Source organism: Xylocopa sonorina, chromosome 11, assembly GCF_050948175.1.
Source record: "Xylocopa sonorina isolate GNS202 chromosome 11, iyXylSono1_principal, whole genome shotgun sequence".
Classification (NCBI taxonomy): domain Eukaryota; kingdom Metazoa; phylum Arthropoda; class Insecta; order Hymenoptera; family Apidae; genus Xylocopa; species Xylocopa sonorina.
The window spans coordinates 9,658,834-9,673,206 of record NC_135203.1 but is presented as its reverse complement, the minus strand read 5'-3'; the positions used below and the strand labels follow the sequence as shown (position 1 = coordinate 9,673,206).

The following is a 14,373-nucleotide window of genomic DNA, read 5'->3' as shown; positions in this document are numbered from 1 at the left end:
CATGCTTCATCTCTCTCTCTCTATTGCTCTGCTCGGTATAGGCTGTTTCTATATTCCAACGCTGCGTCCCTCGTCGAAGTTCCGACGTTGACCGACTCTATACGGAGGGGTCGAACGGATCTACTTGCATCCTGTTAACCGCACTATGGTCTCTCTCTCTCTCTCTCTAAGTCTCTCAGCTATCCTGCAAGTCGGTATTTATAAACTTCGGATTAAATCATCGTTAAGGTATCCCAGGAGTTCGCGGCTGCGAAATCCCCCAGAGTTACGCAACGGCACGGCGGCTGTGGCAGAGCACGTCGGTCAAGACGCTCGTTGCCCCTTCCTCTCATTTTCCTACTTTTTTTTTTTCTTCCCCAGTGGGCTTAAGGAACAGCCGGGCGTTTCACGAGAGCGAAACCGCGCGGCTATTACCGGGTGCACTCGCGACGTTCTCGAGACCGCACTGCGGCTCCGTTTCGATCCTCCGGCGACCCGGACCCGCCATTTAGAGACGTTCGGAATTAACTTCGAAGTTACGAGACTGCTGCCTATTGTCTCGGACTTTCGGGGAAGTTCTTTTTTAACGAGAAAGCTCGCGCGAGGCCACATAATTTTTCCATCATCAGCGGGTCCGCGTCGCAAGCGGTATATGTAGTCCTTGAGAGGAAATCAGAAACTTTCTTCCCTCCGCTTCCCTCAGAAATATTTAATTCCGGGAAATTAAAGTCTTCGAAGCGTGTTCGGTGATCGAAGCCAAGTTACTCGGACTCCCGGAACTCGGGAAGTGAAATTCGTTCAAAGGGAAGTTTTCATCCCCCGGCGAAGAATCTGCCAAAGTCGTTCGGAGAATCCTGGCCTGACAGCCGTGATATTCCTTTCGTCAGTTCGAGCGTTGTCCGTTATCAGGTATCCGGGACATTACGGGTGTTTCTTCCGTTCGATCGCGATAATCCGTACTTCAAAGACTTAACGGTCCGACAGACGCGGTATAATGGATTTTCTATCCCATTAGCGTCCCGTCCCGTCGCGTCCTCGAAGGTCCTTATTTCCCCTTTTTCCGCCGGCTGGTCGGCGGTAAACTCGGCTCGGCGTTCTCGGTATTTCGCGACTAACCTCTAAATCATCGTTAAAGCACTCGAGTTCAGGACTTACGACGTTCCTAGCAGTTTTCCGCGGCGTAGCTGCTGGCCGCGCGCGCTAAATTAATCACCGAACTGGCGCCGAAATACTCGCGAGGATTCCACGGGGAACTCGCGGCAGCTCGCGCGGGAAACTTTTAGATTGAACAGCTTTTATCTATTCTCTCCTTTCACGTCCTGCAGAATGGCCCAGTAATTTCCAGAAGAGAGATTTTTCATTCCCAGAGACGCGATTTCCTCTTTCACTTTTCGCTCGACGCTCTCGCCAGCCCGGCTTTGGCACGATCCAGGGATCCACGCGGATCTATCGGCCACACTTATTCGAAACTTCCGATTAAATCATCCCTAAAGCACCGTCGCAGTTTACGGTCCCACGTTGGTCGGGGCTAGTTCCAGAAGCAGTTAAGCAACTTTGCTCGTCGTAAACCTTTATTGATTTCTCTGAACGGAGAATATCGGGATCTTCGTAACGAAGATTCGAAATTTAATGGAGTCTCGCATCGTTTGGAACTAGACGGTGGAAAGGTCGAGGCCCGTCTGGCACGAGGGCTGGAATTTTTCAAAGGAGACACAGTTTAAGGCGGGCACGGCCACAGGTTCAAGAGCGCAATTCTTCCTCGACGGCTATTCTTGAATTAATCAGAGAAACGGCAGGAATTTTAAACGGAGACCTACTCCTCGCCGGACAAAGGAACGTGCGGTCAGCTTTCAACGAAACATCTCCTTTTTTTCCGCTCGTTGATCAGTCTACGAAGTCTCACGAGATAATTTTTCCTCGAGATAGGAGCCCCGTTTTAAGAACTTACAAAACAACCGCTCACTTCGTGGTCACGGCTGCGGCTGTCCCTTGAAAGTGTTCCTCGTGACTCTTTCACCAGCCATCGTCTCAGCCGCACATTTTAAATCGTGCTTTCAGAGTTTTACCGGCTCGCCGTAAAATCCTCGTGGTAATTTATGCTGCCTTTACAATTTAACGTCCCTGCCTCCTTTCGTATTGTCAAGATTCTTCTGCGTTTGCGTGTGTCGAACGTTAAGTAGCTCTTCCGAACGGAAGTAATCCCCCCCCTTTTGCAGGCGAAGGTTTATTCGCGACATGTTTACAATAGCGTAGTTTACAATGGCGACGGTGAATCAGGGGGTTGAATTTCATTTACGAAAACGCGCGGCCGCTCAATGACGCGTGACGCGAAATTATGCGGCGCGCGGCGATGACCGTAATCACATTATTTTCTATCGTGTTACGGAGCATCGCGTTAAATCGCTACGTAATGCGCTCGTTCAACGAATCTCGAATTTCCACTATTTTTTCCCCGCTTTTTTTTTCCTCTTCATCCACTATGGGGACCGAGTCGCGTTTTATTCCACTTCGTTTCACTGTATTTTGATCCGCTTGTTTCACAGGCAATTACTGAAATTGTTTGTAGATTCACGGGCTCAAAGCTCGATCGAGTAAGGAGGATTTCGATTTGTATATTTTAAACCATTGTTCGGGCGCAATCGTTTTAATGCGTGAAGTTTGTTAAATTTGCCGCGGGGGATGGAATTTAAGAGGGATGGCCTACGCCGCGCACCGTAAACCCCGAATACCGGTCGTTGCGTGTCGGTAGCACAAAGTTTGCCACCTTAACCGTCGAACTTTTCTTAACTGCTTGTCATTTCCAAGGAACGCTCTTTTCGCACTCTTCTGGTTTACGCCGACCACCTCATCTCGTTGAACGGATAAAATTTTCGGCCCGTCGTATAGCTCGACCTAATTTCCGCGCCTGGAACTTTTATTTCGAGAGTCTGTCCCGAAACTACTGTATATAAATCCGTTTATTTATGGGCGATACTCCGAGCGGGAAGCGTGTCTGTCTCGAGCTGCAGACGATACAGAAATCTTGTTTTAAAATTTCATAGGGGAACTACGCGGCGCATCGTTATGCTCCATCATGTTCTTGTTCTTACGGTAGGACAGCTGGTACGACGCCGTTTTTCTTCCACGGGTGAAACGGCTGAACGCCGCTTTAAAATCAATTCCAGAAAAACTTACGATATCGTCGATGGTATTACCTTATCGTAGGGAAACTTGATGCACCCCGTATTCGACTACAGTGTGCCACGGCACAGACAGGTCGGAACCTATGCACGTCCTCTGCAGCTCGAAAAATATCGTCCCCCGACGAAGCTCCTCGCGCATTACGCGTGCGCGTATATATTTCTAACGCATTTCATACGCGCATACATATTAATGAATGGTAAATTATTAATAGCCTTCTCGTGCTTTTTTGTCTCCTAAAATCTCATAAATTTACCCATTTACATACATACATATGTACATTAACTATCACCCAGTCGTGTCATTCACAGCGCGCGGCATATTCGCTGCATATTAATTCGTACACTCAGATTTGCATGCTTCGATTTATTAATCTACCAGCGGGTCTACTCGCTACAAACTCGTTCTGCTCGCCTGAAATCCCATAATTGGCCGGTTTCGAAGAACTAATAAACCGAGAACTTCTCGGCGCGCGTTAACCGCGAAAAGTCTGCCCAACGTCCATACGGTTCGAAAGCCAAGGAAGGCCGTAATATCGCCGGCGAAAAATACAGCCTGGGGCCTAAAAAATAAAAAGAAGAAATAAAAAAACGGCGACAGACGAAAGAGCGGGATAGCAGGAGGAGATAAGTGCGCCGTTCGCGGTCGGGTAGACGAATTAGTTCCAGCGGGTTTGCCGCGTTTGAACGTACACCCCGTAACGAGTGGATTTAAGCCGGCCTAGCTGGGCCTGGGAGAAAGTTCGCGGCACTCCTGCTCGGCCAGGAGTTCCCGAAAGGTCCTCTCGTCCGGGAATCAGCCTCTGACCCCTGCCTGGCGATGGTTTCACGTCAGCCCTAGCCCGTGCGCTTGCCCTATCGTTTTAATATTCCACCGGGCGAAGTGAAAAGGTCGCGGGGTCGCGTCTCTTTTTTTTTTCTCCACCCCCTCGGTTTTTCCCTCGCGGTAGTTCCGGTCAAAAACGTCGCTTAACTCCCTCCCCGATACAAGTGTACGTGGCGGGTAGAAAATTGGCCGTGCCACCCGTATGAAAAGCAGCGAACTCGTCAGCGAGATATTCCGGGTTAGAGGGGGAGGTTAGGTTAACGTTTGATGCCGCGTGGTAGAAATTTCATGGGTACATAAAGCGACGCACCTCGACGTTTGTCGGGCAGAAATATTTTCGTATATAAAGCGCGCGCACCCTCGCTTCGGGCAGAATTTTCATTTTTTCCCCACGGATTCCTCGTTTTTCCTCCGCCTGCTCGTTTCTTCGTTGCGTTGTTCCGTTCCACGGGGCGGGTGGAGGGTTCCAATTAAAATCGGCCGGCGGTGGTCCAGGATACACCCACCGACGCGTCCCCAGGACTGTCATTATTATTTTGTTTACATTCAACGGACATGCGACCGCGAACGTGGGACGTGCGACCGCGAAATACGCGAGCTAACGAGCCGGCACGCGCCTACTGCGTTCGGGAATAATGACGGACGTTTACGCGCGTTTGTCTCGCGCTCCGTTTCCTGGTTGATGGACCGTTCCGCGGAAATCGCCCTTTTAACGGTGGCAGAGGTCGGGCTCGGTTGCATCGAGCCATCTTTGTTCCCGTTGGGGTCAATTCATTTATTGGCTTGATTCAATTTCTGCGGTGGGGAATTGAAACATGATTCTTCATGCTCGATGAATCTTAAGGGTAATATCGTTTGAATATAAACGTTGAATCGGTTGGGTGGATATTAAGCATTGAGTCTTCGTTCCGCGACCTGAAATTTTTCTCCTTCTTTCAGCGTTTCCCAATCTCATTGCTCCAATTTCACCAGTCGATACGTAGCAGTTTCTTCTAGCTTGGAAATTAAGCTGGTAGTCCCGTGGTTTCGCAATACTCGGTACACGACGATCATCGCTGCACTGCAGGGCGAATGCGAACGATCCCGTAAACACTGTTCTCAGTCCTGATTCCCTCCTTGAATCGCGAACGGCCCGGCATTATCATCCTTTCTAATTGAGTTAATATCGTAAACAGATTTGGCCGCGATCACGTGAAAGCAGCACGATAAGCCGCTCAGTTAGAAATCATGCTGATCGCAGGGACAAGATAATGAACGGCTAATATCTACAGCCACTCCGTGATATGAAATAATTAGTGGCGGATCGCGGTGCTACGCCCCGGCTAAATCGATGCGTATTGCTGACGCAAGTGATACTACGCCTGGCGAATTTACACTCTCAGCGAATATAATGTCGATCATCGTCCAAGCTCTGAGAATCGAAAATTCAGGTTCGATCCCTCTGTTTAAGAGAGGCGACCAGTCATCCAGCGGTACATTTCCTTAAGTTTAATTAAAAATTTCAGGATCGTAATCTACGTCACGCGTTCCTAAGCTCGCGTTTGAATGCAAGCAGATGGTAAAGGGGTCGCGTTCAACATTACTCTCTTGATCTCCGACGATTTTTCATAACCATCGCCGATAAAAAAAACGATAAAAATCCAGGCGTTTGTGCTCGTAGCTCGCAGGACGATCCGCTTCGTTTCAAATCCCATTTAAATTCTCTTCCACGGGATGGGGGCGAGGTTGTCCGTGCGATTGCACGGATGCTCGCTGAATTACCGTTCAGCTAAACGGATTTAAAGCTGCCGCTGTATAGGGTGGGATCTCTCTTTTTTTAAATTCCACAGAATCGTATTCCATCGCTGCTTATCGCGCGCCGCCCCGATATAAACACACACCATTCTTCGTTGCCACCGAAGGCAGACAATGAACCGTTTTCCCTGTCTCCCTTCGTTTGCCCACTTCGGGGGTTCGCATTGTTTCCATTGAAGGATAAATAATGCGAGCTCCTCTCGGATCGGCCTAGTCACGGTTTTAATTCAGTTCCCAACAAAAGTGGAGGAGGACACTCGCGAATCAGCCGCTGGCCGCGTGGAGTGGTCGCGTCTGACGGAGCAACGACTCGAGAACCAGTCGCCGTGGGTGAACGTGGAACGCGTTGAAGTTGAAACATCGTCGGGGGTGGACTCTGTCCGTAGCCAGGGCGGATCGTGAGTTCGCCAGAACGGCGGATGGCACGGGGGGTGATCGATAAACGAGGGCTATCCGAGAACTTTCGACCTGTCCGGTTAATAATTCAACACCGAGAGCGAGATCAGATTTGCGATTGTTAGGGGTGTGGGATGAAATTCGTGCAGCCGACACGCGAAGGGGAATTTCAGGCGGCGATCGACCCTACACGTGAACGGGTCGTTACCAGGGGTATCATCGTTCACGTTGTCGCACGGTAATCGCGCGATAACGCGTTTTAGATGAAACGCTCGCGAAGTCGTGCAGTCTACGTCCGCGAATAGACTCTTCGGACGTTAGTTCGCTGTTGTTTATCTTCTTGGAAGAACCTGCGTCGATACGGGCGTCTTTGTAGGGTCTCTTGGCCGAGGTGATCGATCTTTAAGTATTGCGCGGTCACTGGCTCGGAACGTTCGTTTCTCTGGCCACGATTAAGATGGATCGCAATACAGTCGCGCTCGTGTTTTACCCTCTTCGGTTGATTTTCTTCTTCATTTGTTGGGGGGCTTTTTTTCCATGGTTAAACGTTCGCCGGGAGATGATTTATACGCGTATGCAAGTTTGATAAGATCGTATAAAAGGGAGGCAAGGAATAACGAGTTTGAATTAAAACGAACCGACCGCCTTTCATTTCCGCGAAAAATTGCGTTTATTAAAATTTACATAACATCTCTCAGGAACGAGTCCGGAGCCAGATGAAACGGGGAAAAATATACCGAATGCCGGTGTAACCGGAACTAAATGAAATCGTAATTCGAAGCAGACATTTCCCAGCGATCTTGACGTTCTTTATAACATTCCGACGGACGTAGCGTTCGTAAAATTCGCCCGCCGCACCTGCAAATGTCCGCCTACGAGCTGCAAAGTCGAAACGCGCGATTCGACTTCATCCAATTACACGGCGGGTTCAATGAAATCGAGGCAACGAAATTGAAACGGTTACGCTCAATCCGGTCGTGTCACCGACGTTATCCGACCGAGGCGAATCGCGTGAACTCGCCCGCAAGCCCCGTCTACGATCGAATTTTTCCCGGCGACCGCAAAACGGTCGCGTTAATCGCTTCTTGTCCCGGAAGTCGATCGAAATCCAGGCTTGGCTGGCTGGAAAACAATGCGGCCGCAAACACGTCGGCGCGCAATACGCGTTTCCGTGTTCCGTCGTCGTCCAATGAGCGGGGACGCGATGTCACGGGGCTGAAGCTCCGGCCCACCGGGACGGATTCCCGGCCTATACGTTCCTGTAATTTCATTAGCAATTGAAATACCTTCGGCGGTAGGTACGGGGTCAGCGAGTTGCGTGCGCGACCGATTTGCGACGCGACTCCGCGTTCGCGGTGTTCCACGAACATTTGAATATTTCGCCGGTTCAGCCACGGTTCCCCGGCATCGTTAAGATGATAATACGGGCATCAAAACCGGCGTACATAAATTCGCCACACTTTTCGGCCCCGGCACCGAACGAAACCTCGGACGGAACACGGTGGTGGGGGCGGAGCCGGGGTGGAGAACGCTGTGAAACACGGTAACCTCGTAACCGCAGCTTTCCTGAATATTAATGCCACGAAACTCGGCGCAGTTTACGTTATCGCTGCATCAGCGAATGGAATATTCAGCCTGTATCTTCAGCCGCTCCTATTAGTTTTCAATCTAAACGTCCCTGTACGGGTTTCACTGTAACATCCGGCGTCTTGGAATTAGGTTGCGTTTCGGGTTGGCTGGAACGGTCGGTTCTCGGGCTTCACGTAGCGCCCAAGTTTATCTAGAGTGGTGTTGGGTGTCGCTGAAGAAGAATCCCAGAAATTCTCCAGTGGCTTTGTGCATAAACGAACGCGGCAACGGCTCTGCTGGAGAAGTATCGATGAGACAGTGGCTGGAAACTACACGCGTGGGCTTTTCCCTTGCTCTATCGTTTATTCATCATTTTCTTATTCGTTATTAAATTAAATCTCTTGTCGTTCGTCTAACGTGTTATTCCTCGCTAACAAACCAGAACCATTCTATTTCGTTTCGTAACTCTGCCGCGGGTATCTGTCTGCCGAAATTAATTTACGAAAGTGGTGCTAGGTCCGTGCATAACGCACGGACCGATAGAATCGACGTCGAACCGGGCGGGCCTTTAATTCGAGCGTAGATTCCATCATTCCGTCGGACAGGTAATTGCAATGAAATTAATTCGTATAGCGCCCGGCTAGGCTGGCCTACGGGCACAGGCCATTAAACAGACTGCGCGTCGGTCGAGGTAGTAACGCGAAAGGGCGGAAGCGACATCGAAACGTTGCGGGGCAGCGCGCGCCCGCGAGACTCGTTCATCCCTCCGTTGCTAATGGAGTACAACGAATTACTGCTAATTAACGGGGTGCCCGGCGCGTGGCACGTGACTCTTGCGTCACGTGACAAATCCCGGGGATTTCCCCGGCAGCTTAGGCAACCAAGAAGTCCTGCCAGCATAATTAGAGTAATGCAGTCATTGCCCGGGCTGATGGCATCGGGCATTAAGCGCTCGTGCACGCGCTGGACCCGCACTTATCACGGGAACGGCACGCGCGCGACCGCGTTGATTACGCCAGCGCGAATCAAAACGGATCCGCGGTGAAATTACGACGGTGATCGTTCACGGTGAGACGCAAACTCGTTCCGCGTTGCGGCAAAAACGGGCGCCGCGTTCGAAACAGACGCGAACGAAACGAGACTCCCATCGCGGGGGTCTACGTTTAATCCGAGAGAAATGCCGTCGCCTTGATTCTCGCCCGTCTTTTGAGCTCCGCGTGCGTGCGAACACAGGCCTCAGATTCTTCTCCCTTCAAGGTTGCGACAGGAGAAGACCCCCTGTGTCGGGTGGAAAGCATTCTGCTCGAGCAGGGCTTTAAACTTGAAACTCGGCTTCCATCGGAAAGAGCGTCTCGTAGGCACTCTCGGAACGGCTGGGAAAGATGAAAGAACGACGAAGAGGCGAATAAGATTGTTGATGACGGGGGACAAACGGAGTGGGAATAAAATCCTGAGAGATCCTGCGACGAACGGTCTTGCAGTTTAGGAGAATTTCAGCTCGACCGCGATGCGCGTGCAGAGGCGAACGTTGTCTGGGAGTCTGGGTCAGAGACGGGCATCCTGGTTTTAATTTACACGGGGCTAGAAATTTCTCGTCCGCGATGCAATCCCCGCGCGATACCAAAGAATTCGAAACATCCCTGGCGAGAGTATCCGCGTTAAGAACGCCGTGGTGAAAGAACCGAGGCAGCGGTGGTGGCTTCAATGGCGGTGGTTTTTTGTGTGTCGGTGTACGGCGATAGCTGGAGCGTAAGCCGGAGCAGTGGCCTGTCCCTGAAATTATTCGTAATCTTCGAGGAGACGGCTGGGGGATGGAGACGGGCCGGGTGGTTGTACGTTTAGGAGCCGAGGGGACGACAGAGAGCGAGAATCAGAACGGCAGAGAAAGAGGAGAAAGTTTCGCGATGACGATCAGTGCTGGAAAGGAGACCCCCGCATTCTCAACCTCACCCCTTACGCTGGCAGCACCCACCGGCAACAACCCTCGCAGCCTGCACGCTCGAACAATGGAAACAATACATTGAAATGAGAAAGTTGGTTTGCATTGTCGGACAAGCCTGCGCGCGGCGTGTAGGGGACCTCCACCGCCTCCGCGTCTGTCTGTCTCCTAACCGCGCGTCCCTATCCCTCTCTCCCTCTCTCTCTCTCAGCATCCTACTACTCGTCCTCTGTTTTCCGCGCTCGTTTCTCCCCTCGCGTCTCTCTGCCTTTTACCCTTTGTGCCTGTGGGCTACGTACGTGTGCCCGATTCCACCCTCTCTGTCTATCCCATTCTTCTTTCGCCCACCCCGCGTTGCCCGCCTCCTTTTCCCTTTTTTTCTTTTCCCTCCGCGAGGAGAGACGGCGGAGAGAGGCGCCCGCCTGGTTTCCCATCGGCCGGCTGAAAGAAAGGATTGTAAACCGCCGGATGAGCCGCGGATTCCGGAATGGGGACTGCTCTATTCGCTGGTTTTCTCCGGGTGTCGCTGGCGCGCTCGCGAGCGCAAGCCTCTGATGCACGCCGGTACGCAACCATCAGCAATTAGTCGGAGAGATATCCCCCTTCCTTCTTCGCGGGCGCATTTTAATAAGTTAATCGGGTCGTCTCTCCCACGGGCACGTCCCCAGCGTCGGTTGCCCGCATGCCAGCCCGCGTTCCTCCCGTTCCTCGAGCAGGCCCTCGACCAGTGTATGGAATTTTTAAGATGTTTTCCTATCGACGTTCGAGCGGCGATACTTAGTAAAACAATAGCCGTCACGGGAACAATACAGGCGATACAATAACCGCGTGTATCGCGGATGGAATGCACTTGGACATGCGGTTTTTTAAGTGTCCCATTCGGGCCGCGATACGGCTGCGCGTTTCCACCGACAGCGATACGCGCCCCGGATCGTTCGAGATAGTTTTCAGCGGCGTGACAAGCGACACGCGAAATTATAGCGATTCCTCGTCCGCTCTGCGCGGCAGAGATAAAAAGTTGTGGCGTTTTAAATCGTGGGACGAGTCGCGTGTCGCGTAGACGATTGCATTTGTTTCCAGCTGATTTTAGAACAGATTGGGGGGAAATATAATCGCGCGGTTGCGGTTACTTCCCCCTCAACATGTTCGACGACCATCGATGGTTAGGCCGTGTTCATTGTGGTCGCATAAAATTCGGGATCGAAGATTCTCGTCATCTCGCTCCGTGCACGTTGACGAACAGATCGCGATTATCACAGTTTATGCACCGCGATAACAACTGAAAACAGAATTACATATCACCGTGACGCATCGCGACAGTCATTCGTATTTTACTCAGCATCCGTTAATCCTGCGTTTCATTTTTTTACGTGACTGGATTAGCGTTTTACGTTGATTCGCAGTTCACACGTATCTCTCTGCGTTCACGACCAGATGATGGAAGGGGAAAGTTAAAAATAAGGGAGAAACGTAAAAGGGAACGCGACCAGAAAAGTGGCGAGGAATCTTTGATCGCGAGCCATTAATAACACGTGGCGGACACGGATCCTAGACGGACCTAAAAGGTCGGAAATGGAGTGGTCATTCGAGCACGCTTAAAGAAGAATCGCGAAGAGGCAAGGTTGGCTGTGGGACGCGGAAGGGGTGTGGTCGCCGCGGTACCTTCCGAGGGATGTTGACGCAAAGCATTACGCGGATGGTCGATGGACGTTTGTGTCTCGTCTCTCGAACCGCCAGCGGAGAAACAGAAGTGTACAGTTTCAGAGGGGCTCTCTTCCGATGACGTCGAGGGTTGACTAAGGTTAGGCCACTCAGCGTGTATCGCGTACAACTCCGGGGGTGGCGAACGCGCAAACATTCACATGCGTGCCCGAGAGTGTAACAGGGACGCGCGTCTGCACGGCACACCCGACCCTTTTCTACGCTGTAACAGCCGTATCGCCGAGAGTACGCCCCGAAGAGGGTAGTTCTCGAGTAGCTAGCTGCTGGCAGGCCTGGGCTTCACGGGACGCACAGGGGACGGTTTTCGCTCTCCTCTTCGTTCATTCTGTCCTCTTCGCCCGTCGACGTCGTCGTCGTCGTCTATTGTTTAGTTATTCTGATGAGCCTGTGCATTTCAAATACACTCGAGCCGGCCATTATATCGGAGAACACATCGCTTCCTTTCGCGAGTCGGCCACGTGCGCGCTCCCACTTCTACCTCCACGCGATCTTCGCTCTGTCGCTGGTCGGCACGGTCCTACGATAGGTACCCCTGACAGACAGCCCTCCTTTGCCAGACCCGGACATTTTGATGCGGCGCACCCGCGTTAATTGGACGCAACCGCGGAGATAAATCGGTGGAGCGCGTGGCACGCCTCGCAGGGCTGATACCCACCCCCTTTCGAGAGACATCCACTTCACGTGCAAGGACCTCGTTGATTTTTCGCGGTAAACGATTCCGTTGCGAGAAGGGGAGAACGAGCGTACAAAGAAAGTGGGAAATTCGACGGACCGCTATTAGAAGAGGAATCGGCGAGTGCCGCGGATGTATATCTGTACGCGGAGTACAGTTTTATTCGCTTTCCGGCCAATAATACCGTCAACGTGTGTGTACGCGAAGGTTCCCAGCATTTTCTCTCTGCCGTTCCTCCCCTGCCGTGTCCGCCGTACCACCGCCTCCACCTTCTCTTTCTCATCCTCCTCGATTTTCGTTTTTGTTCTCCTATTTTATTCCGGTGAAAGCTGAAACGCTGAATAGGCACGGAGGAAACGCTTTTTATTCGATCAAAAGCGTGTTTTCACTTGTTAGTGCGCGATTATCCACCATTATTCGAAATTAAAAATACCACTTTGGCGAGCGAGCTTTCCCGATTCTATTTTATTTTTTTTCCCCAGCTAACAGCGGAGGGAAAATGTAATTACCGTGATACTCGATTCTCTCGATGTTAATCCGGATTATGAGTCCCGTGGCGGACAGCGCGATGGCGGGCCGAGAGAATAGGGACTACGTAAAAAAAAAAAAGGAGGGGGAAGCGAGCGAATATGGAATTTTCTCGTATACTTCAATTTCCATCGAGCTTACAATCGCGGGATCGCTAGTACTTTTCGTGATACGCCCAATTTCACAATCCACCTTCCAACCGTTTCACCTTTTCTCCCCCATTCTCTGTCGTTTTTCATACAACTCGCTCGTTCTTCTTATCGAAACAAAAGGACGCGGGGGCGTCCGACGGTCTTTCGATCCGTTTCGCGACGTTCCATGGCACGCTGCCATCTGCGAATCCGCAGCCAGTCCCAGCTGGCGTTGCGTTTAATTGAACGTCGAATGGGACCGAAGCGCCAGGCAACGAGACGACGCAACGAGGGATGTAGAGGCGTGTACAGTGGGCTGGCCGACGTGCGTCTGACGCTATCGGAAATTAAGTTAGCTTTATAATGCGAGATGGACTTCGCGGGCTGGGGAATATAAAATTACGTTTACGACGGGATGAGCTTTGCTCTTTTCCTTCGGAGAAAAATTGTTACGGGAGTTCCAGGGGGATGTAGGTCATAAGGTATTACCGTCTGCGCGGGACCGAGAAATTCCGGGGCAAAAGGGAAGACGGAGGTTAGAGAAATCACGGAAGAGAACACCGCCGGAGGTGACTCTTCGCTCGAATAATACAGACCTCGTAGAAGATGCTACAATTTCCTTTGCGTTAGAGGAGGCGAACGGACGGCGCGATCACATTCGAGATTGGGTTGTGTTGTTCCTGCCGCGTCCGGAAAACAATCCGGGAACGACAATCCTGGAGTTCGCGTCATCGTTTATCTCCATCTTAATTCGGGGAATCTTGCGGCTTCCATGGATGAGAATCGCGAACGCTCCGTCTGAAGTTCTGGTACCAAGGAGAAGTTAATTAACGCCGACTGTTCGCGGCGTGGTGCGAGACGGAAACGGTAACCAGGAACGAGGCGAATTCTTTCCTGGTACTTCGAGTCGATCAGGGATTAGAGGGCCTCTCGCGAGCGTCCTCAACAATTTCCCTAATCCACCATCCGCAACGATGATACGATGGGTTTTTCGCGAGAGCTCCAGAGAGAAACGGCGTCCATCGGACATTATTAACTAGAACGTAACGGCACACATGGCGAGGGCGAGCGAGCCGAGCCATATTCGTTGCACGTTCCTCCGGGTATTCAGTGTACTTCGTTGGGCCAGCTTCCAGATGGGCAATGTCGGACGGAATGCGGAATACATCCAAAGCGGACCGGCATTCCTACTTAAATCAACATAACTCGGGTGATGAATGGTTAACAGGGTTCGCGGGGGACGCAATGCGCTCCATTTATGGAAGCTATTACGGCCGAATTTCAGCGTTAAATGTGTGATTTATGGCCACCCGTATTATCTTCGTTCATGTCCCGTCGACGATACAGTGCCCCACCCCGACGCTGCCACCCTTCGCTTTCCATCCCGCTCCTACGTTTCCGAAAATTACTTGGAACTCGGCGCGGCCCCGGTGAAAAAATTCATCAAACGGTGTCCGCGCGCTGCGACCATGATTAATGCCCCCCTAACTGCCGATTGAAACGGTAAGGAAAATTTATTTTGAATCGTTCGAGAGGTGATCCGAATGAAACGTTGCCCCCGCCATGCAGCGCCGGATTTATGGCCAAACTGTTAATCGCGTTTCATTAAAATCCATCGGGAGAACGTTTTGACTCGC

At 51.5% G+C, this 14,373-nt stretch overlaps 1 protein-coding gene across 6 annotated transcripts in view; it reads left to right on the top strand.

Annotated features, from left to right (window-relative positions):
* Positions 1-14,373, top strand: part of LOC143428840 (cell adhesion molecule Dscam2) — a 116,715-nt gene that overhangs the window by 31,404 nt on the left and 70,938 nt on the right. The window lies entirely within an intron of this gene.